Source organism: Triticum aestivum, chromosome 4D (genome assembly GCF_018294505.1).
Source record: "Triticum aestivum cultivar Chinese Spring chromosome 4D, IWGSC CS RefSeq v2.1, whole genome shotgun sequence".
Taxonomy (NCBI): domain Eukaryota; kingdom Viridiplantae; phylum Streptophyta; class Magnoliopsida; order Poales; family Poaceae; genus Triticum; species Triticum aestivum.
The window spans coordinates 491,471,194-491,494,840 of NC_057805.1; positions in this window are offsets into that span (position 1 = coordinate 491,471,194).

Here is a 23,647-nt window from a genome sequence, read left to right on the forward strand (position 1 = left end):
TACATTTTAGTACGACATGGAGGACGTCTGAGAAAGAGACTAACAAGCAAACTAAATTCATAGTCACCTATCAAATTAACTGATGTGTATCAGATTGGTTGTTACTGATGTGATATAGATTTTCTCCTGCAAAATTAGGATTTATTTTACATATAAAATAATCTTCTAGACTTAATAGACAATATTATCTATACTCACTAATAAAAGGAGGAGTGCTTCTGCCCATCTGTCACGCAAATTTACAGAAAACTCCCTATATTTTCGGTGAACTAACCCGTAGTACAGAGTAAAGTCATAGGCGAACACTTTTTGTATTTTTTCAGAAAACCCACTGACTTTTCAGGTAATTAACCCTGAAAAGTGCAAACTTAATCTATAGTGAACGGTCCGTTTTTCTTTCGTACCGGCGGCGACCCGGATTGCAAATAAGCACCCACTAAAACCATATTGAGACGAAAGAAAACAAAAGTAACCACACATGCACACCTCTGGAAAACCTCGCAGGGAAAAAAACAACGGATTTCTCATCTTATTCCAACCAAGCGCGCACGTGTGTGTGTGTGAGAGAGAGAGAGAGATGCTTTAGAATTGACCACGTTATGATTGTGTGAGCACTGAGATGACCGCCGGCGAGGATGATATGGAGGATAACCGGCAACACAAATGTAATGCCCTTTTAAAATAAATGACGTGGACCTATTAGGGTCTTGAGTCATGGTTATTGGGTTAAGAGTATGTGTTATTTTTTACTTCCTTTACAACGCACATACTCTTTTGCTTATACAAAATATAAAATTAGGCACACACACTGTTGATGAGGCAGGTCAATAGTTATAACACAACCATTGATTGGTACTTTGGGCCTGATGAAGCTATGTAACTAGGGTAGGTTCATAGGCCTGACCTAGACACCCTCCCCTAGGACATCACCCTAAAGGCAGAAGCATTCAAAGGATAACATCATCCACTCGACCAGAAGCATTCCACTCGGAAGATTCAATGTCACTCGACCGTAATAGAAACCATTCGACAGACAGAAGATCTAAAGTCACTCTGCATAGCAATGGTCGGGCGTTTACTCCATAGACTTAATGGTCATTTATGTCACTTTATTATAGGCGTAACCTGTAACGCCCTCTCTTTATGTACATTGAACCCCTTGTAACGTGGGCTGGCTGGGGTCCTGGCGCACTCTATATAAGCCACCCCCTCCACTGGCACTGGGGTTCGGACCCCCTGTAACATGCACACGCATAATCCAGTCGACCGCCTCTGGGCTCCGAGACGTAGGGCTATTACTTCCTCCGCGAAGGGCCTGAACTTGTAAAACTCATGTGTACAACTTCGCCATAGCTAGGATCTTGTCTCCTCATACATACCCCCCATTCTACTGTCAGTCTTAGAACCACGACAGTTGGCGCCCACCGTGGGGCAGGTGTCTTAGCGACTTTTTGGTGAAGTTGCGTTTTTCCCGATTCCCATCATCATGGTTTCCGGCGGTGGATTGGCTGAGGGCCGCGAGATCCGTCTCGACGCGCTCGTCTTCGTTGCCGACGACTCCGCCTGGATCCAGGAAGCTGCACTCGACGTCGAGGCACTCCTCGTCCACGGGGCGACGCACTCCCGCGCGTGCGTCCGCGGCGTCCTTCTTCGGCAGCCGTCGACCCAGTATCGGTCGGCTCCCGTGGTGTCCTCGCTCCCCGCTGTACGCCGGCGTAAGCAATCCGGCCGGTCGCGGCTTCAGCGATGGGTGAGACATGTGGTGGCCCGTCACTCGGCTACCCCACAAGTCGCAGCAGTCGAGCCCGACGAAACTCTCTACGGCCTGTTCGACTGGCTCCGTCGAGACCGCATCCGAGTGCGATAGCAGCGATCCCGCGGCTGAAGTCTTGATGGTCGACGGACCACGCAGTCCTCATGGCTTCCCCCACGATGACGGCGGTGATGGTGGCGGCGATCCGTCACACGTTCACGAGGAGTACCGCCCCGAGCCCCTTTCTTCGCAGCAGAGGGAAGAGCTTCGCCGCCGCAATATGGATGCACTTCACACTCCCATCATTGGAGAAACCCCCGAGGCCCGGGCCTTGGAGGAGGCGCGCCTGGCCAACTTGGCTGAGCGCACTCGACTGGAGAACCTCCAGCACGCTCTCGACAAGCGTGCTCGGCAGCGGATTCCTGAGTCCAGTCGACGGCAACTTTTTCCACCTCAACCGCAGTCGGAGGCTGGCTGAGGTTTGATGCAGATTCGGGCCTTACTCCGGGCAGCAGGAGAACAGAACACAACAGTATCTCAGTCGCGGAATAGGATTCATAGCAGGTCTGTGATGGCAGATACAGTTCAGTCGGCCCACAGCCCAAGATCGCCCCCGAGGCGTGAGGGACGTGGGCACCGGCAAGATTAGTACAGAAACCATGAGCAATATGATCACCGACTCGGCCATGATGACCATCGTCGGATCCCTACACCTCCTTCGAGGAGTGGGTCATATGTGCCTCGACAGCATGATGACAGACGCCCTCACAGTGGCGAACAAAGAATACCAATCGACCCAAGGGAGCCGGGCTTCGATGCGAGATCAATTCTCGTTCAAGGTCTGGTTGATAGGAATAGGGCACACAGAGAGGGCCGTGATAGAGACCAGCCGACTGGCAGCAGGGTGCATGTTTTAGGTCCAGAGTGTTTCAGCAGAGCCATCAGAGCCGCAGTGATTCCTCCCAACTTCAGGTTGGCGACTGGAGTCAGCAAGTTCACTGGTGAGTCCAAGCCTGACACTTGGCTCGAGGATTACCGAGTGGCGGTACAGATCGGTGGCGGCAATGATGAAGTGGCCATGAAACACCTTCCTCTGATGTTGGAAGGCTCGGCCAGAGCATGGTTGAATCAGTTAGCACCTGACAGTATATTCAGTTGGGAGGAACTCGCCCGAGTGTTTGTTAGAACGTTTGAGGGTACTTGCAAACGACCAGCAGGGTTAACAGAATTGCAGCATTGTGTGCAAAAACCAAGTGAAACTCTGAGAGATTTCATTCAGAGATGGACCACTTTGCATCACACAGTGGAAAATGTGTCTGAGCATCAAGCAGTTTGTGCCTTCAAGGAAGGCGTAAAGTATCGGGAGCTGGTCCTAAAATTCGGTCAGACAGGAGATATGTCTCTTACTCGGATGATGGAAATAGCCACTCGATACGCTAACAGAGAAGAAGAGGATCGACTCCGCAGCGGGAAGGGCAAACCAGTCGGTTAAGACACCGGCGGAGGTACTTCCAATCGGAAACAGAAGCGTAAGGCCGAGCCAGCTGCACCTGGTGAAGCTTTAGTTGTGGCTCAAGGGAAGTTCAAGGGGAAGCCCAAAGGGCCCTGGACCCCCAAGAAAGTGAAAGATCAAGCCGGAAATGATGTGTTGGATTTACCATGCCACATTCACACCAAGAAGGATGAAGAGGGTAATCTGATTTATCCTAAGCACACCACTCGACCGTGTCGACTCCTGTTCCAGCAGTTCCAAGAGAAACAACCCAATGAAAAGGAAAAGGAGTCGGACAAGGATGAGGATGATGATGGTTTCCCTCACGTCAACTCCACTCTGGTGATTTTTGCCGATGTTGAGAGCAAAAGTCGACTGAAAGTTATCAACAGAGAAGTGAACATGGTTGCTCCGGCAACACCCAGTTATTTGAAGTGGTCTCAGACTGCCATCACGTTCGACCAGTCTGATCAGCCAGCACGTGTAGCCACCCCTGGGAGGCAAGCATTGGTGGTCGATCCAGTTGTTGGAGCACCCGATTGACCAAAGTGCTCATGGATGGTGGTAGCGGCCTGAATACCCTGTATGCAGAAACCTTGAAGGGGATGGGCATTCCGATGTCCAAACTTAGTGAAAGAAACATGAGTTTCCATGGTGTTATCCCTGGAAAGAAAGCCGAATCACTTGGCCAGATCACCCTTGACGTGGTTTTCGGTGATTCCAAGAATTATCGTAAGGAAAAGTTGACATTTGAAGTAGTGGATTCCCAGAGTGCTTATCTTGCTATTCTGGGTAGGCCCGCCTATGCACGTTTTATGGCTCGACCATGTTACGTGTACCTCAAGATGAAGATGCTTGGTCCCAGAGGAGTGATCACAATCACTGGCAATCGGTAGACGGCAGAAGAGTGCCTCCAGAAGGGCTCAAAAATCGCCGATGCACAAATGGCAGCAGTCGAAATGCAAGAATATCAGAAGAATGCAGATTCGAGTGATTTGCTGCGAGCCAAGAAGCCTGCCACAGATTCTGCATTTCAGTCGTCCGGTGAAACCAAGCCGGTTCATATTCACCCGACCGATCCCAATGCTGCTCCTACTCATATTTCAACTACACTCGACAGCAAATAGGAAGAAGTGCTCATCCAGTTTCTCCGTGAGAACTGGGACATCTTTGCATGGAAACATTCTGACATGCCAGTTGTACCCAGGGGACTGGCTGAGCACCGTTTGCGAGTCGATCCAAAGGCAAAACCTGTCAAAGAACATCTCCGTCGGTCCGCCCTGGAGAAGAGAAAGGCAATCGGTGAGGAAGTGGCTTCGCTCCTGGCAGCTGAGTTCATCCGAGAGATTTACCACTCCGAGTGGCTCGCCAATGTTGTCATGGTCCCCAAGAAGGACGACTCACTTCGCATGTGCATTGACTTCAAGCATATCAATCAGGCCTGCCCGAAAGATCATTTTCCTCTCCCCCGCATCGACCAAATTGTCGACTCAACTGCGGGGTGTGAGCGTTTGTCTTTTCTGGACGCATATTCCGGGTATCATCAGATCCGACTGTATGGACCCGATGAGATTAAAACGGCTTTTATCACCCCATTCGGGTGCTTTTGCTATGTCACCATGCCATTCGGCCTCAAGAACGCTGGTGCCACATTCATGAGGATGATTCAGAGGTGCCTGCTCACTCAAATCAGTCGGAATGTGGAAGCATATATGGATGACATTGTGGTCAAGTCGCGTAAAGGTTCCGACCTGCTGAATGACCTCGCTGAAACCTTTGCCAACCTGAGAAGGTATGATATCAAGCTTAATCCATCAAAGTGCACATTCGGATTTCCTGGTAGAAAATTACTCGATTTCCTCGTTTCCGAACAAGGGATCGACGCAAACCCAGAAAAAGTTGGTGCCATACTCCGGATGAAGCGCCCTGTGCGTGTGCATGATGTCCAAAATCTTACTGGTTGTTTGGCCGCCTTGAGTCGATTCATCTCTCGTCTCGGTGAAAAGGCCTTGCCTCTTTACCGACTGATGAAGAAATCTGACAAATTTGAGTGGACTAATGAAGCTGACGCAGCGTTTGCAGAGCTCAAAGCCCTGCTTTCCACCCAGCCGGTGCTTGCTGCCCCAATCAGCAAGAACCTTTACTGCTTTATATTGCAGGCACTGGACAAGTTGTCAGTACAGTGCTCACGGTCGAGCGGGAAGAAGAAGGAAAAGTCTATAAAGTTCAGCGCCCGGTATACTATGTTTCTGAAGTCTTGACTCCGTCCAAGCAGAGATATCCACATTATCAGAAGCTTGTTTACGGAATTTACATGACCACGAAGAAGGTTGCTCACTATTTCTCAAATCATTCCATTACAGTCGTCAGCGATGCACCATTGTCTGAGATTCTGAACAACAGAGATGCAACCGGCTGAGTGGCCAAATGGGCAACTGAACTCCTTCCATTGGATATCAAGTTTGAGTCAAAGAAAGCTATCAAGTCCCAAGCAATAGCAGATTTCCTTGCCGAGTGGATTGAGCAGCAACAACCGACTCAGATCCTCTCGGAGCATTGGACTATGTTCTTTGATGGATCCAAGATGCTGAATGGTTCTGGTGCTGGGGTAGTACTGGTATCCCCCTGAGGAGACAAGCTCAGATATGTCCTCCAGATTCACTTTGATTCCTTCAACAACGAAGCTGAATACGAAGCACTCCTTTATGGGTTGCGTATGGCCATTTCACTCGGCGTCCGTCGCCTAATGGTCTACGGCGACTCAGATTTGGTGGTTAATCAGGTAATGAAAGAGTGGGACGTCAGGAGCCCGACTATGACTGGTTATTGCAACGCAGTAAGAAAGTTGGAAAAGAAGTTTGAGGGATTAGAGCTCCATCATATACCCCGACTCAAAAATCAAGCAGCTGATGACTTGGCAAAGATAGGTTCCAAGAGGGAGGCCATTCCCAGCAATGTGTTTTTGGAACATATTAATACACCTTCAGTTCAGGAAGATCCTTTCACCGAAGAGCCCCCACAGCCTAAGAGTGCCACTGATCCGACTGAAGTTGAAGTCCCAGTCGTGGTCGACTTGATCATGGAGGCTTTGGTCATCACTCCCGACTGGACAGTGCCATACATTGCATACATTCTTAGGAAGGAACTCCCGGAGGATGAAGAAGAGGCTCGGCAGATCGTCCATCGATCCAAAGTCTTTACTGTGATAAGAGGACAGTTGTTCAGAGAAAGTGTAACTAGAGTCAGCCAGAAGTGCATAACACCAGAAGAAGGTCGAGTGATCCTCAACGACATCCACTCGGGGACCTGTGGTCACCATGCATCCTCTCGGACCATTGTAGCCAAAGCATACTGAGCAGGATTTTATTGGCCACGGGCAAATGAAATGGCAAAGGACATAGTCGACAAATGCGAAGGTTGCCAGTTCTACTCCAACATGTCTCACAAGCCTGCATCTGCTCTGAAGACCATTCCACTCGTCTGGCCTTTTGCTGTCTGGGGATTAGATATGGTTGGACCTCTGAGGACTGGCAGGAGTGGCTTCACTCATGTGCTCGTGGCAGTCGACAAGTTCACCAAATGGATTGAAGCCAAGCCTATCAAAAATCTGAAGGCTTGTACTGCTGTCAGCTTCATCAGAGAGTTAACATTCAGATATGGTGTTCCGTGCAGCATCATCACTGACAATGGGTCGAACTTCGATTCTGATGAGTTCAGAGCCTTCTGTGCTTCCCAAGGCACTCGGGTCGACTATGCTTCAGTCGCCCATCCCCATCGAATGGACAAGCTGAAAGAGCAAACGGGTTGATTCTCAAAGGACTGAAACCCCGATTGATGCGTGACCTCAAGCATGCAGCAGGCGCCTGGGTCGACAAACTTCCATCAGTACTTTGGGGATTGAGGACAACTCCTAATCGGTCGACTGGCCGAACTCCATTCACTACAAAAAAAAGACACATCCGTGACATTTTGGGCCGAACAATTTTTTTTCCTGTCATACTTATGACACTTCTATGACGATAATTGTGACAAAACCCGGTATCATCATAGATGTGGTGGGCTCCTACTTCTATGACAAAAAATCATGACAGAAAATGGGCTTTTCGTCCTGGGCGGGCCGGAGACGCAGCTGCATGACATTCTTTGGGCCGTCCATGACGGAAAAAACCGTGGTAGAAGCGAGGGCGAGGAAAATTTCGGGGAGTTCCTGGTTACGGTGGGTGGTTGGGGGCCGAGCGATGCACGTTTCTCTCGTACACGTACGCGCGTGTGTGCGAGGCGTTGGGCTCTAACTGAACCCGAGCGAGGCGTCGCCTAACTGAACCCGAGCGATTGCACTGCAGGCTACGCGTTACTGAACCCGAGCGATCGAGCGATTCCTTCGCTACTGCTGCTAACTGAAGCCGATCGATGCTGCCTCTGGATGAACAGTGAGCATTGCAGGGGGGTTTGGATGAACAGTGAGCGTTGCGGGGGGGGGGGGGGATGGATGAAAAGTGAGCGGTGGGGGTGGATGAACAGGACCCCGTGGCGTTGCCTCTGGATGAACAGGACCCCGATCGATTGAGCCGGTTGTGGCTAGATGAACAGGACCCCGTGGAGGGCTGGATGAACATGACGACCCCGTGGAGGGCTGGATGAACAGTAGACGGTGGAGGGGTGGATGAACAGTAGGCCGTGGAGGGGTGGCTGAACAGGAGCCCGTGGAGAGGGGTGGTTGAACAGTAGCCGGTGGAGTAGCGCGCGGTGGAGGCTGGATAAACAGGAGCCCGTGGATGAACAGTCGCAGGTGGAGGCTGGAGGAGGTTGACGGTGGATGAACAGTAGCCCGTGGAGGCTGGAGGAGGTCGACGGTGGAGATGAACAGTATCCCGTGGAGTCCCGTTTTGCGGTACGCCACACCCCGCCCGATGAACAGGACCCCCGTTTCGACCGTAGCACTCCAACACAAGTCCGTTTCCTCCGTTTTGTGGTACGCCACACCCCTCCCGATCAACATGACACCGTTTCGACCGTAGGAGGTCCAACACAAGTCCGTTTTCTCCGTTTTGTGGTACGCCAGACCCCTCCCGATGAACAGGATCCCGTTTCGAACGTGGCCGGTCGAACACAAGGCCGTTTCCTCCGTTCTGCGGTACACCAGGCTTCGTTTCCATTGCCTGTTCCGTCCAAGCCCTCCCGATGAACATGATGACGCATTCCGTTCCGAACCAACCGGTTGGCTCCCCATGAACATGACGACGACGTTGTTTCTCCGTTCCGACCCAGCCATGTACACGAGCCCTGGCTGTACGTATGCGCGAGTAGGCGTTCGACACCTCGCCCGTATGTACGTACGTGGCCGTATTTTCTATCTTACAAACTGGCCGCTGTACGTACGTGTACATGCTATGTGCGCGCCGCTACTACGACACATGCGCGCCTCTACATCCACCAGTATGTACGTACACGTTCGCGACCAGAATGACAACGCTACGTACGCTTCGACCAGGTGGGTCCCGACTGTCAGGCACTTCCTTGCGTGCGAAGATGTAGATGGTGGGTCCCAGCAGTCAGGGGGGCGAATCGTTTTTTTTGCCCGGACACACTTTCTTGCGTGCAAAGATGTAGCTGGTGGGTCCCAGCAGTCAGGGGGCGAATCGTTTTTTCCCCGGATGCACTTCCTTGTGTGCGAAGTTGTAGCTGGTGGGTCCCAGCAGTCCGGGGGGAAATGTTTTTTCGCGAAATACAGTGGCCCGTCCGGTGGGTCCCAGCTGACAGGTGGAGGAATCATTTTTTTCCGCGTAATAAGGAGGCACTTCCTTGCTGCGGCCGTGGACCTAGCTGTCAGCCTCTCCACGTACAGTCCACGTCCGATGGAAGTCGTTCCTTGACCACGTTGACCATGCCGCGCCGGGAGCACCACGGCGGTGGACAACGGCGAGGCCTAGGAAGGGTACGACGCGGAGCCGGGGAAGACGTGGCAGTGGATGCCCACGCGGAGAGGAGTACAAGGGTTCACTGGTTCGGCTGCGGTGTGAGGCTGCCGTCACCGCAGAATAACAGGGGGTGTGGGTGAGTGGAGGGATGGCCTGGCCAGCGGTGGGAGTAGTAGGGGGCAGTGAGGCCTCCGTGGCAGCACAGCCGGCACGAAAGGTAGGAGCAGGCGGCACGACCGGCGCTGCTTTGGGCGGCTGGAGCAAGAAGACCAGAGGTTGAAGAAGCACGACGGCCGTTGGATGGACATCGTACGGTCACTGCAGCTAGAATCGTTTATATTGACTAAGTTGACAAAGCCCTTGGTACGCGTCAACTTAGTAGGCCCACAGGTCAGCTTCCGAAACGGTGCGTCCCAGATGTCAGGGGGAGGAATCATTTTTTGGGCGGGTGAAGCTAGAATATCCGAGATTGAAGAAGAAGCACGGCATCCGTTGGATTGACATCCAACGGCCACTACTGCTAGAACCATGTGTTGACTATAAGTTGACAAAGCCTTGCATACGCGTCAACTCTCTTTTTTTAGGGGACGCGTCAACTTAGTAAGGCCACAAGTGTGTGGCAGAGAACTTATAGCCCATTTGAGATTTGTAAGAATGTGCAGCCCATTTTTGAATTCTAATGGAATTTACTACAACCCATTTACAGTTTGTTAAAAGTACAACCCATTTCAACCAACCGTTCAAAACAGAATTCAATAAAATTTCCCACATTTTGATGGGATCCGAAATATTTTTATCCCGAAATTTCTAGTCAGATTAAATACAATTTCAATATAAATTTATATTACGTAAAAATCCAACGAAACATTGCGCTCGCAACAATTAATGAAATTAAAATTTTCAATATCCAAAAATAATATTTTATAAAGTAATTACGTGTTTGGTGCATCTTTTATAGTTACTGCCCAGTTTTTATAATTACATCCCATTTATTATTTCTTAAAGCCCATTTTCTTGTTAAGCCTAATGCATCCCTCCTAGGAAAGATTTGCAGCCCAGCGGGGCGGAGAATAACCACTTGACCTTGCCTGGGTATTCCTAAAAAAAAGTATAGCTGGGCTAGCCATTTTTAGCTTGAAAAAATTAATATCTGGGCTGGATATCTGGCCTGGGCTAGATGGGCCATAGCCCGCCCAGTTAATACCTGCAGCGATGTTTTCGTTGTTGTTCAGAGGAGAAAAAATAATATCTGGGCTAAACATCGAAAAACTCTGCAGTGCTCACACCTCAAAAACACAAATACTGCTCGAGCTGCTTGGTCCCAGCTGTCGGCCGCTTCTTGTGCAATTCTCTCGTTTATTGACTACATAGGTTGACAATGGTGTGGGACCGTGATGTCAGGAAACCAGGAGGAAGCAAAAAAAATTATAGTTTTATATAATAAGGAGGCACTTGCGTACGTGACGCTATGGCCCTGGTGGGTCCCCATTGTCATCCTCTCCAAGTAACGTCATCTCCTCGCCCGCGCGCGCTTTCCACACGAAACTGTCAGCGCCGCCTGCCCCGCTTCCCTGTGCAGGCGATTGCTCCGCCTTCAAACGACACAAGTGCCGTCCGTCCGTCCATCTGCCGCCCACATTAATGATACACGGTTGCCGAGGTGGCTACTCCGGCGCCACACGTCCGTCCCTCCGCCGCCCATCATTGCTATATAAATTGCTGCGCCCGCCATAGCCGCAGTCATCCGCATCCGTTCCCTTTCTCCTGTCCACACCACTACTACCCACCATGGCTTCCTCGCGCTCCAGCGCCCTTCGGGACGGGCGGACGATGGACCACAAGGAGATGGCAGCCATTGCTACCGACCGGCTGGCCGGCAGGCAGCCGGAGGACGACGACGTCCTAATGAAGAACATGGTAGTCGACGATCCGGCGCCAACCCCCTCCTCCGCGCCATCCTCGCCGGTGCATTTCACCATGACCATCGGCGAGGCCCGTTCCCAATATATGGACACGGTGAGGCAGATGCGTGAGGAGTAGTTTCGGGAGGCGCAGGCCGACGCCGCCTACAACCACCATCTCCTCCAGGAGCACCTGCAGGCGGAGGAGCAGATCGCAGCAGAGCGAGCGGAGCAGGAGGCACTGGTCGACTCGTACCGCTCCACCCGCGAGGGCCGCCTCGAGCGCAGGCGGTACCTCATGCGGGTGGCGGAGGCTGCGGCCGCCTACAAAGAGGGCGATGAAGCGGGCGAGGCGCTATTTGGCGAGACCGAGGATGAGGCAGAGGACAATGCCGGCTCCGACGAGTCCCCGCTCCGCTGGCGTCGACGAGGCCCTGCTCCGCCGAGGCCCCGCGGCGCCAACAACAAGGCAGAGGACAACGCCGGCTCCACCGAGGCCCCGCCCCACCAACAACGAGGCAGAGGACATCGCTGGCTCAGCCGAGGCCCCACTCTGCCAGCAATGAGGGGGAGGATTTCCACCGCTCCGCCGAGGCGCCGCCCGCCGGCAACGAGACAGAGGACATCGCCGGCTCCGCCGAGGCCCCGCCCCGTTGCCAACGAGGCCGCGTCACACAGAAAACAAGGAAGAGTAGAACACGGTAGGTCACCACCGCTCGGGTCCAAGTAAGGCCACCGCTGCTACCCTCCAGTTGAAGCCAAGCTAGGCGGGTTGACCATTGACGGCCGGTTAGCTTCTTGGCGGCGACGTGGAGTCGGAGAGTTGTGTTGGAGAAGAACGCTGCTTCTACTTAACTGCTGGTGCAGTTGGCTGACTGACATGTGGGCCCAACAGGCCACATGTCAGTTACGCAACTGCACCTGCAGTTAAGTCACTGAAGCTTCTGTTCGTCTCAGCGGGACATAGGTGGGTAGCTTCGGTTAATTAATTATACCTCCAGCGCACCCCTTTTTAGTTGAAGAATGTATGTAATGTAATGAAATCCGGCATGTTTATATGAAGTCCGACCGTGTATGAATGAATTTATTTCAATTAGTTGGAATTCCTGTATCACTTGCATTGGATGAACATACAAAACAATACGTACTAGCATTATTCCCAGGGTGATCACCTCGTTTGCAGCAGTTTCACATGTACTCCCTCCGGTGCTTTCTAGTGTGCATACAAGTTTTGTCTGCAGTCAAAGTATCTCTACTTTGACCAATCTTATAGAAAAAAGTATGCACTTTCACAATGTGCGAAGTAAAAAGGAACAGAAGGAGCACAAAGAGTTTGAGCAGCTTTTTAGCGTTTCTATACATTGCAATCAAACACACAGGGCTGGCAATTCATTGAGAACATTCAAAACAATCAATGATTATGCATCTCAGCGACATGTCAGAGGCAATATTTACTTCACAACTAAAGAATAAAGAAAACATTGATCGACCCTGCTGACAGCAAAGGGCGTCCCATTCGAAAATATCAAACGCATGTCTTCTTGCTAAAATCAATGAGCAAAATTTGACAAGGTTGTCCCCTTCCAAAATATCAAATGCCTACGATTGTGGAATGGGCAGGGTTTGCCGTCAGTTCGGACATTGACATGGCACCTCGTGCTAAATAAACCAGCTGTTCTTTTTGTGCAGTTCCACCAAAATCAACCAAATTCGCGTGTAGCTTGTATGATTTCGCCCTTATATGTTGCAACGCCTTGAACTTATCGGCACCTCCTTTCTTGTGGTGGAAATGAATGATTCGATGTATTCATGAACATTTTGTGCAGTTCCCATTGAAATCAAGCTGAGCACCCATGTTTTCACAAATACAAAAAAAGTGATTAGTATAAAGCAAACTGTACTATGAATTGACAGTTTAAACAGGCACCTACATGGTCCATGTAGAGCACACTTTTAGAAAAATGGAACTCACCAGAAAGAATCCTAGAACAACATTGTACTCGTGCATTACAGCAAAAAATGGAGATTTGTCAGTCCTTCTGAGCTGAAGTTAGTTTGGTCTTGTGGGGAGTAATGTAACCATCCTTCAACTGCTCCTTCTGATGAGAAGATAGACATGGCTTGTTCATCCTGGCATAATCGGAACTAGTCACTTCACGTACTCCATATTCTTCTTCAGAGGAAGATGATCCTGTTGTGCAAAGACAAGAGGACAACTAAATGCTAGCATCCCTGTTTGCTTGAAAAAAAGGAAAGGAAATATTTAAAACAACACAGATGAAGCACTTCTCAAGGACAATACCACTTTTTCATGATAGTATCTAAACAGTAGCACAACACCAATAGAGATGACAAAGCTCAATCATATGGATGAAATTAGTGGGCGAGTACCAACCTTTGTCAGGAGGCTTATTGTGTAGAGCATACAGATGAAGCACTTCTCCAGAACCATCTGTTGCTATCTACTGTGGTGGCCATGCTTACTATATACTCCTCGATTAGTTTAATGTTTCCAACAACTTCTTCTGCAGTTCCACTAAAATATATGATGTTTCCAACATCTTCTTGTGCAGTTCCACTAAAATATATGGTATCTTCAAAGAAGATCCCTGTTTGCACAAGTAGAGATAATTACGTATTACATTAAGAGTGGCATCAAATCAGTGGCAAAACAATTGCTCGTTCCAGCCATAGCAATAAATTAAGATGCAAAACTATATCATTACTTGTGTCATCACAGTTCCAGTGCTTCATTACAGCACCGGGAGTTGATTTTTGTTTTTCTTCTGCTTGTTCTTCCCCTTCATCACTTGGTTCAATAACAGACAAGCTTTGCCTTCAATGTAAGATTTGGCATGTCAATTAGGGAGCACAAGTATAACACTAAACAATGACATTAATTTTCTGATGAAAGTGGCAAAATACAGGACAACAGTTGTGAAATATCCTTATTGTCCGTGTGGAACGACACCTATGGGATCACAAGAATCCCTACTACGGTTGCCGGGGCGCAGGGTTGCGAGGAGAGCAGGGCTAGTAGATAGCACGAGGATCGTTTACCCAGGTTCGGGCCGCAAGGATGCGTAAAACCCTAGTCCTGCTTTGGTGGGTGTATTTCTGAGAGTTCTTGAGCTCTCGAACTAGCTGTGGTCAGCGCGTGGTTCGAAAGAGCCGAATCCTTCTCCCGGTCGCCTCGGGCCTCCTTTTATAGGAAAAAGGGGTTGCCACAGTGGCACACATGAGGTGGAAAGGTGTACAGTGTTGCGAGGTTATCCCTCGTATTACAGGACAAGATGCATTTAATGCATCGCTTAGGTGTCCCCTTGCTTTATTGGGGACTAGGGGTGAGGCCCGTCCCGTCCGTCACCGCTCTTCCTTGCTTCGACACGCACCCTGGCCAGCGATGCATGCGGTTCCATGTAGGCAGGCAGGCAGCTGAGGTGGCACGGTGGTGGAGCCTTCACGAAGATCTACATGCCGTTACGCATGCGCTTGATGAGTTGGCCTGGGAGCTGCACGTTGCCACGCAGGTGCCCGCCCAGCTGGTTGGGCTGGCAGCTGCATGCGAACGGCGGCGGAAGCTTGGTCATCGCGGGCCTGGTGGTGGCCCCGCCGGCGTCCTTGGCGAGGGCTTTGCCGGGTGGCCCGGCAAGGGCCTTGTCGTGGCGCGCTGTTGTCCCCGGCAAGGATCTTGCCGGGGGGCTGGTGGCCTTCGTCGGCAAGGGTTTTGCCGAGAATCGTCGTCTTCTAATCCTCATCTGATCTTGAATATGTCTTCACAAAGATTTGCATGCCACCACAGAGGTGCCTTCCCGAGCCCTGGCCCTACGTTGATGACGGTGTTGTCGGCCGTGGGCTCAAGGGTGGCTCGCTCTGTCGGTGTGGGGCGAGCTGCCCTGGCAAGGGTCTTGCCAGGGCCGCTGAGGCTGCCCCGGCAAGGGTCTTGCCAGGGGAACCTGCTTCGTCCCTCTGCTCTTTGTGGTCTTGGCCTTGGCGTTGCCTTGATTGCCTTGGGCTTTGGTCTTACCTTGGCTCACCTCCCTTGCTCTGCTCGGTGTGGCCGTGGGCGCGGCTCTGACTGCCCGTGCACAGGTATAGGGGTACAAGAAAGTGCACCCCTCTTTTTGTACACCGAAAGGAGCCCCCGGGCCTGGGTCACACATAAGCGCGACGCGTTGTTGGGCTAGGCCCAGAACGGTGCGCGGGCAGGCGGGGCGGTTTTTACCGTGGTAAGATTTTTCGCGCGCTCCGCCTCCCACGCCCCGCGCGGCATGGAGGGGTGTGCGTGACGTGGGCGGCATGCGTGGGGCGGTTCCCGCACGCATGTGTCACATCGTAGTAAATGGGCAGCGCGACCCGTGGCTTCCCCATAAAAAGGGATAACCACGGGCGCACTGTTCCTCTTACCCTTCGCGCAACCCCAATCTCAGAAACCTCCGCCCGGCTTCCTCTTCTTCTCCAAGCTTCGTTTCTGCTCACCGTCATTGCGCTTCCGCTGCCCTCTGTCCTGCCCTCCTCCTCCAGCCACCATGGTGCCAAAATCCACCAAGGGCAAGGGGGTGGCCAAGGACGCCGGAGCTGTGGAGCCGCCGGAGAGCGCGCTGTTGGGGCAGCGGACGCAGTCCGCCTTCTTCTTCCCCTCGACGGTTGACGTGTTCGAGCTTCGGGACTCCTTCAGGCCCCTGTGGGGAGTGAAGACGGAGGGGGGGGGGGGATTCGGGGCATCCAGCCACGCGCGTCATCCCCGCTGACTGCGCCGAGCCTGCCCCAAATCGGTACCCCTTCTTTGTTGATTATTTTTCTTGCGGGCTCTGTCCTCCCTTCTCCGACTTCTTCAGCGACATCATGCACACCTTCGGCTTTCGCCTCCTGGATTTTACTCCGAATGCGGTGGCGTGCATGGCCCTTTTCGCGCATCTCTGCGAAGGCTTTGCCGGGGTGCACCCCAACACGACGCTCTTCCGCCATTACTTCTTCCCTCGGATCCAGACGGGAGGCGCCATCTCGGGGTGCGTCGCCTGGATCCCAAAATCCAAGGGAGCGTACCCGGACGACACCATGAAGGAGAGGTGGGAAGAATGGCGGGGCCGGTGGTGCTGGATCAAAGAGAAGGACCCGCCGGCGTTCTGCAGAGTTTGCCGGGCGCCGCCGGTTCGCGGAAGCGACTGGAGCGATGTCGACGCCGACGACGGAAAGCTCACGGTTGCCACCACCAGGGTTCTCCGGCTTACCCAGGCCGGGCTCACCCTTGAGATGATCGGGGCGGACTTCATCCGTCGCCGGATTGCCCCTCTTTATAACAAGGGGAGGCCGGCCTGGCTCTTCATGAACCCCACCGACATCATGCGGATCCGCCCCGGCCTCGACCACAACTTCACAGTGATGGCGCACGCCCATTTCTACCAGCGGATCTTCCAGCTCGACGTGGGCCGCGACGGCGAGGTTGAGCGGACCGGCAAGGTCGCGAGGGCCGCCGTGAAGGCCGGCAAGGTCCTCAAGGGGCTGTTGTTCAAGATGCCAACGGGGGTGGTCCCGTTGTGTAACAATTCGCGTCGGTCCGAGATCATCGCCATGATGCCGGACTGCAACGCGCATGGCCCCGACCCGAGCTGGAAGGAGCCGGAGGACGCCGAAGTGCATCAGTTCTTTGACACCCTGCACGAGGGGTACGTCAACGCCGACGCCAAGCGGCTGCTTGTCCAGGACACCACCCAGGCGGAGTTGGACTACATCGCCACCAGGGCAAGGGAGGCACAGCTTGCCAGGGAGGCCAACAGCGCTGGCGGTGTGGAGGACAAGGCTGTGACGGCCACAGAGGAGGAGGAAGAGCTTGCCCGGTGGGCGGCGGCCGCCGGGGGAGCCAGCAGTGCCGGCACCGAGGCTCCTCTGGTTGAGGATGTGACCGGCGAGTCGTCGGAGGAGGAGACCGAGACCGCAGACCCGACGCCACCTATGGGGAGGGGGCGAGTCTTGCGGCGGGCCAGTTCCGGTGAGCCGGTCCGGCCCGGCAGGGCTGCGCAGCTGACCTTGGAGGGGTCCTGGCCCCACACGAGGGCCGCGGCGGCGAAGAAGCCGGCGAAGGTCACGGTGAAGAAGACAGCCGCCCCTTCTTCATCCAAGCGTGCCCAGACGCCGCCTCCTTCCCCTCCTCCGGCGGGTGTTGACACGGAGATCACCTTCGATTATGGATCCCTCAACCCAAGGAGGAAGAGGAAGACGGCAGAGGAGGAGGCGGACGACGAGTAAGCATCTGATTCCTTTTTCGTTATCTCTGCCTCCCCACTCTATGTTGCTTGCCTTGACTCGTCGCAATCCTTGCAGGGATGTGGAGACGCTGGCCCAGAGAGTGAAGAGTGCCAAGGTCTCGGCGGGTGGCCAGCCCCCGGCCGGTACTTCGAGGGCGCCGTTGGTGGTATTGAGCAGCCCGGACAGCAGCCCCCGGCATAGCCCCCAGTGTAAGTTCGTCACTCTTCTCCCGTCGACATGTGTCAGGGGCATGACACTTTGGTGCTGACCTTGCCGGGTATGCAGGAGGAGAGCAGCGGTAGGAGGAGCCACAAAGGGCTACTCCCAACATGCCGCCCCCATCAACTACGCCGCCCCGAGGGGCGTCCCCGGCAAGGGTGCCAAGTACTGCGCCCGTGCACATGGAGGAGGAGGAGGAGAACTCGGGCGCCGACGGCTTTGCCTCGCCACCAAACGTTGGCGGGGAGGGGACTTCTATTTCCCAGCCCGGTGCTGGCACCGGTAAGTCGTTCGCCGTTCGCCCTGCTTCCTTTTCTTTCCGGTTCTTGGTCCTGGCCTTGCCGCACCCCCTTCTTCGGCGCCCAGATTCCTCCTCGGTGAACCCAGAGGACGTGGACGCCGTCATCGAGGGCGTCGCCAAGGCTGCCGAGGCGGACGCCGAGAAGATCGCCGCCGAGGAGGCCGCCAAGGATGCTGCTGAGGACGCCGCCGAGGGGCCTACCGGGGAGGCCGACAAGGCTGCCGCTGAGGAGGCCGGCAAGGGGCCCACCGGGGGAGCCGGCAGGGCCGCTGCCGAGGAGGAGGAGGAGGAGGCTGAAGACCGGCCTTCCTCCTCTGCTGCTTCCGGCTCCGGCAAGTACCTGTGGGTGAGTGACGACTTGTTCGTCCACCTTCCAGGCGCGTCGAGCACCAGGACACCCGTCGAGGGAGCGGTGTTCGACGACGAGGTGCTTGCCGCTGCCGGGCTTGAAGTCATCGACGAGCCGATTGTTGGTGGCGACGGTTCGCAGGAAGAGCTGCTCCTCCACGTCATGGGCGCCAGCTTCCGGAAGCTCCAGGCGCTCGACCGCGCCCGCCTGGACAAGGTTAAGTCCAGGACGGCGGTGGTGGAGAAGGCGGAGGCGGACCTCCAGGAGCGCGTCGTCGAGACGCAGGACTGGTTCCGCGAGGCCCACAAGGAGCTCAAGGCCGCCCAGGGCGAGCTGGCCAAGTGTGACGTGGAGCTCACCATGAAGCTTGCCGACGTCGAGAAGGCTCAGGAGACGGCGAGGAACTTGGCCGCGGCCGCCGAAGCCGCCCGGACCCAGCACCAGGCCGCGCTGAACTCCCAGGAGGAGGACCTTGCTACACGCGAGGAGAAGCTTGCCGCCACGCTTCGCGGCAAGGATGCAGAGGTGGAGAAGCTTGTCTTGCAACGGACCAGCGAGCTGGAGCAGAGGCACCAAGAGGCACTCGATGCCCAGGCCCGGGTTCACGCCGGCAAGGTGTAGGAGTTGGAGGCGGAGCGCGACGGGCTGAAGGAGCAGGCCCTGAAGTTGTCCCAGGAGAGGGACACGCTTAACAGTGCCCTGACAGAAAGGCAGGGCGCGGTCGTCAGCAGGGCCGGGGAGCTCTCCGAGGCCAACAACTCCATTAAGGACCTCAAGCTGAAGCTGGAGGGTCTCGAGAAGGCGCTGGAGGAGGCCAAGACACGAGAGGGGACCCTGGCCAAGGAGCTGGAGGGAGAGAAGTTGTTGCGGAAGAATGAGGTGTTGGGGAACGTAGTAATTTCAAAAAATTTCTACGCACACGCAAGATCATGGTGATGCAGAGCAACGAGAGAGGAGAGTGTTGTCCATGTACCCTCGTAGACCGAAAGCGGAAGCATTATCACAACGCGGTTGATGTAGTCGTACGTCTTCACGATCCGACCGATCCAAGTACCGAACGTACGGCACCTCCGAGTTCATCACACGTTCAGCTCGATGACGTCCCTCGAACTCTGATCCAGCCGAGTGTTGAGAGAGAGTTTCGTCAGCACGACGGCGTGGTGACGATGATGATGTTCTACCGACGCAGGGCTTCGCCTAAGCACCGCTACGATATTATCGAGGTGGACTATGGTGGAGGGGGGCACCGCACACGGCTAAGAGATCAAGAGATCAATTGTTGTGTCTTTGGGGTGCCCCCTGCCCCCGTATATAAAGGAGCAAGGGGGGAGGCGGCCAGCCTAGGAGGAGGGCGCGCCAAGGGGGGAGTCCTACTCCCACCGGGAGAAGGACTCCTCCTTTCCTTGTTGGAGTAGGAGAAGGGAAGGGAGAAGGAGAAGGAAGGAAGGGGGCGCCCCCCCTCCCTAGTCCAATTCGGACTAGTCCATGGGGAGGGGTGCGGCCACCCTTTGGGGCCTTTCTCTCCTTTCCCGTATGGCCCATTAAGGCCCAATACGAATTCCCGTAACTCTCCGGTACTCCGAAAAATACCCGAATCACTCGGAACCTTTACGATGTCCGAATATAGTCGTCCAATATATCGATCTTTACGTCTCGACCATTTCGAGACTCCTCGTCATGTCCCTGATCTCATCCGGGACTCCGAACTCCTTCGGTACATCAAAACACATAAACTCATAATATAACCGTCATCTAAATTTAAGCGTGCGGACCCTACGGGTTCGAGAACTATGTAGACATGACCGAGACACGTCTCCGGTCAATAACCAATAGCGGAACCTGGATGCTCATATTCGATCCCACATATTCTACGAAGATCTTTATCGGTCAAACCGCATAACAACATACGTTGTTCCCTTTGTCATCGGTATGTTACTTACCCGAGATTCGATCGTCGGTATCTCAATACCTAGTTCAATCTCGTTACCGGCAAGTCTCTTTACTCGTTCTGTAATACATCATCCCGCAACTAACTCATTAGTTGCAATGCTTGCAAGGCTTATAGTGATGTGCATTACCGAGTGGGCCCAGAGATACCTCTCCGACAATCAGAGTGACAAATCCTAATCTTGAAATACGCCAACCCAACAAGTACCTTCGGAGACACCTGTAGAGCACCTTTATAATCACCCAGTTACGTTGTGACGTTTGGTAGCACACAAAGTGTTCCTCCGGTAAACGGGAGTTGCATAATCTCATAGTCATAGGAACATGTATAAGTCATGAAGAAAGCAATAGCAACATACTAAACGATCGAGTGCTAAGCTAACGGAATGGGTCAAGTCAATCACATCATTCTCCTAATGATGTGATCCCGTTAATCAAATGACAACCCATGTCAATGGCTAGGAAACTTAACCATCTTTGATCAACGAGCTAGTCAAGTAGAGGCATACTAATGACACTCTGTTTGTCTATGTATTCACACATGTATTATGTTTCCGGTTAATACAATTCTAGCATGAATAATAAACATTTATCATGATATAAGGAAATAAATAATAACTTTATTATTGCCTCTAGGGCATACTTCCTTCAGGAGGGCTTCAACTTCGCGGATCACGTGGCGGGCGAGAACCGTTGGCTCGATCGCCTCGCCACCGTTCCTAACCAGGCCGCCGCGCAGCTTGCCATCATGGGGATGCCAGACGTGAGGTACGTCCCGGAGCGGAGCGTGAGCGCCAACTGCAGCCTGACCTTGTTCTTTGAGAAGGTCGTCGGCGCTTTGGAGCGGCTCCACGCCAACCGGGCGGCCTCGCTGGCCGAGGAGTCCCGGAGGCTATGCCAGGGTGCCATGACCAAGGTTCTCACCAAGGTGGCGGACTGGTATCCCGACCTCGACTTCGACGCTGCGCTGGATCGCTTGCCGGAGGGTACCGACCTTGCGCTGCTCGGGGAGCGCATCGACCCCATCATCAGCCGAGTCGGCGGAATTCTGAGGGTGGAGGGCCAGCGCCGGGATTAGGCATCCCATTCTTTGCCGCCGCTGCAGGTTCACAACCAAGACAATTGCTATCTCTAGTTTAGAACCGCAGAACAATTTGATGTAATATAACTCTGCAGCACTTTTAGTATTATGCATGTTATTTTCCTATTCGATCTTCCTTTGTACGTCCACCCTACGTTACTGGGTAGGCTTGCCGGCGCATAAACCCAAGGCGGCGTCTTGGGGACATATCCCCATTGGCCTGCCGGGTGTGCTTGCTGCCGGGCGAACCACCTTGCCGGCCTTAGCGCGGCCGCCCAAACTGTCGAGCTTGACTCGAGTCAGAGTTGGAAGCGTTGCCAGGTGCGGTAGGCTACCCCGCCACTTTCGACGCGGCCGCTTTGAGCTATTGAGCGGACTCGACACAGAACAAGGGCGTTGCCAATCGCAGGAGGGCCCCTTTGCGTGCAGGTTTCTCATACATAAGCGAGATCTTCGAGGACGATAACCTCAAGTGTAAAAAGGAAATAATCCAAGGCTCTGAATAACTTAGCTTTTCTGTTGCCGAGCCGGCGTTCCTCCAGCCGCCTTCTTCTCCGAAACCGAAAGCGAGGAAGAACCGCTAGGCTGGCTACCAGACCAGATTCTCACAATTGCGCCCCCTACCTGGCGCGCCAAAGATGTCGGTGTGGAACGACACCTATGGGATCACAAGAATCCCTACTACGGTTGCCGGGGCGCAGGGTTGCGAGGAGAGCAGGGCTAGTAGACAGCACGAGGATCGTTTACCCAGGTTCGGGCCGCGAGGATGCGTAAAACCCTAGTCCTGCTTTGGTGGGTGTATTTCTAAGAGTTCTTGAGCTCTCGAACTAGCTGTGGTCAGCGCGTGGTTTGAAAGAGCCGAATCTTTCTCCCGGTCGCCTCGGGCCTCCTTTTATAGGAAAAGGGGTTGCCACAGTGGCACACAGGAGGTGGAAAGGTGTACAGTGTTGCGAGGTTATCCCTCGTATTATTGGACAAGATGCATTTAATGCATCGCTTAGGTGTCCCCTTGCTTTATTGGGGACGGGGGGGGGGTGAGGCCCGTCCCGTCCATCGCCGCTCTTCCTTGCTTCGACATGCGCCCTGGACAGCGATGCGTGCGGTGCCATGTAGGCAGGCAACTGAGGTGGCACGGTGGTGGAGCCTTCACGAAGATCTGCATGCCGTTACGCAGGCGCTTGATGAGTTGGCCTGGGAGCTGCACGTTGCCACGCAGGTGCCCGCCCAGCTGGTTGGGCTGGCAGCTGCATGCGAACGGCGGCGGAAGCTTGGTCATCGCGGGCCTGGTGGTAGCCCCGCCGGCGTCCTTGGCGAGGGCCTTGCCGGGTGGCCCGGCAAGGGCCTTGTCGTGGCGCGCTGTTGTCCCCGGCAAGGATCTTGCCGGGGGGCTGGTGGCCTTCCTCGGCAAGGGTTTTGTCGAGAATCGTCGTCTTCTAATCCTCATCTGATCTTGAATATGTCTTCCCAAAGATCTGCATGCCACCACAGAGGTGCCTTCCCGAGCCCTGGCCCTACGTTGATGACGGTGTTGTCGGCCGTGGGCTCAAGGGTGGCTCGCTTTGTCAGTGTGGGGCGAGCTGCCCCGGCAAGGGTCTTGTCGGGGGAACCTGCTTCGCCCCTCTGCTCTTTGTGGTCTTGGCCTTGGCGTTGCCTTGATTGCCTTGAGCTTTGGTCTTACCTTGGCTCATCTCCCTTGCTCTGCTCGGTGTGGCCGTGGGCGCGGCTCTGACTGCCCGTGCACAGGTATAGGGGTACAAAAAAGTGCACCCTTCTTTTTGTGCACCGACACTTATCTTACCTCAATGGGATATTACGGTGCACATACAGATTGGAAGTCTTGTCTCCATTTGTGCAGTTCACTAAAATCAAGCAACATTACCGTACAAGTAGTACTGACCTCTCATGATGCGGAATTCAAAAAACTCACAAGAAGAAGATCTGAACCAAATTTGCCAACACGGATAGGAAGTAAGATCTCCTCTTGTGCAGTTCCACTAAGATCAAGAAATCAAGCAACATTGTCGGTGTGACATTTTGGTTGAACTGCACAAAACACTCTTAAAACAAAAGTGTTTTGTGGAGTGCAACAAAAGGTCACATTTGCAACGAGGTGAAGTAGATAACCCTGTTTACACAGAGGTGCAAAGGAAACAACTAGTGGTCAATAACGGTGGATGACACAGAAGCCAACAAAAAGAAGCATCTACCTTATCTAAATGTGAAAGAAAGCAAGACAGTAGCATTTCTCAAACGGTGGCATTGATTAATATTAACATAGAGATTATATATATTAACAATAAAATTTGTTAAACATGTAATTTGCTTTTAACTGTGGCATTGCATCAATTTTCCAGCGGCATTATTAGAGGGTGTTTGTTTACAGGGACATTTTGGTGTAGGGACTAAAGAAACTCTGTGCCAGTCCCATCTAAACCAAACA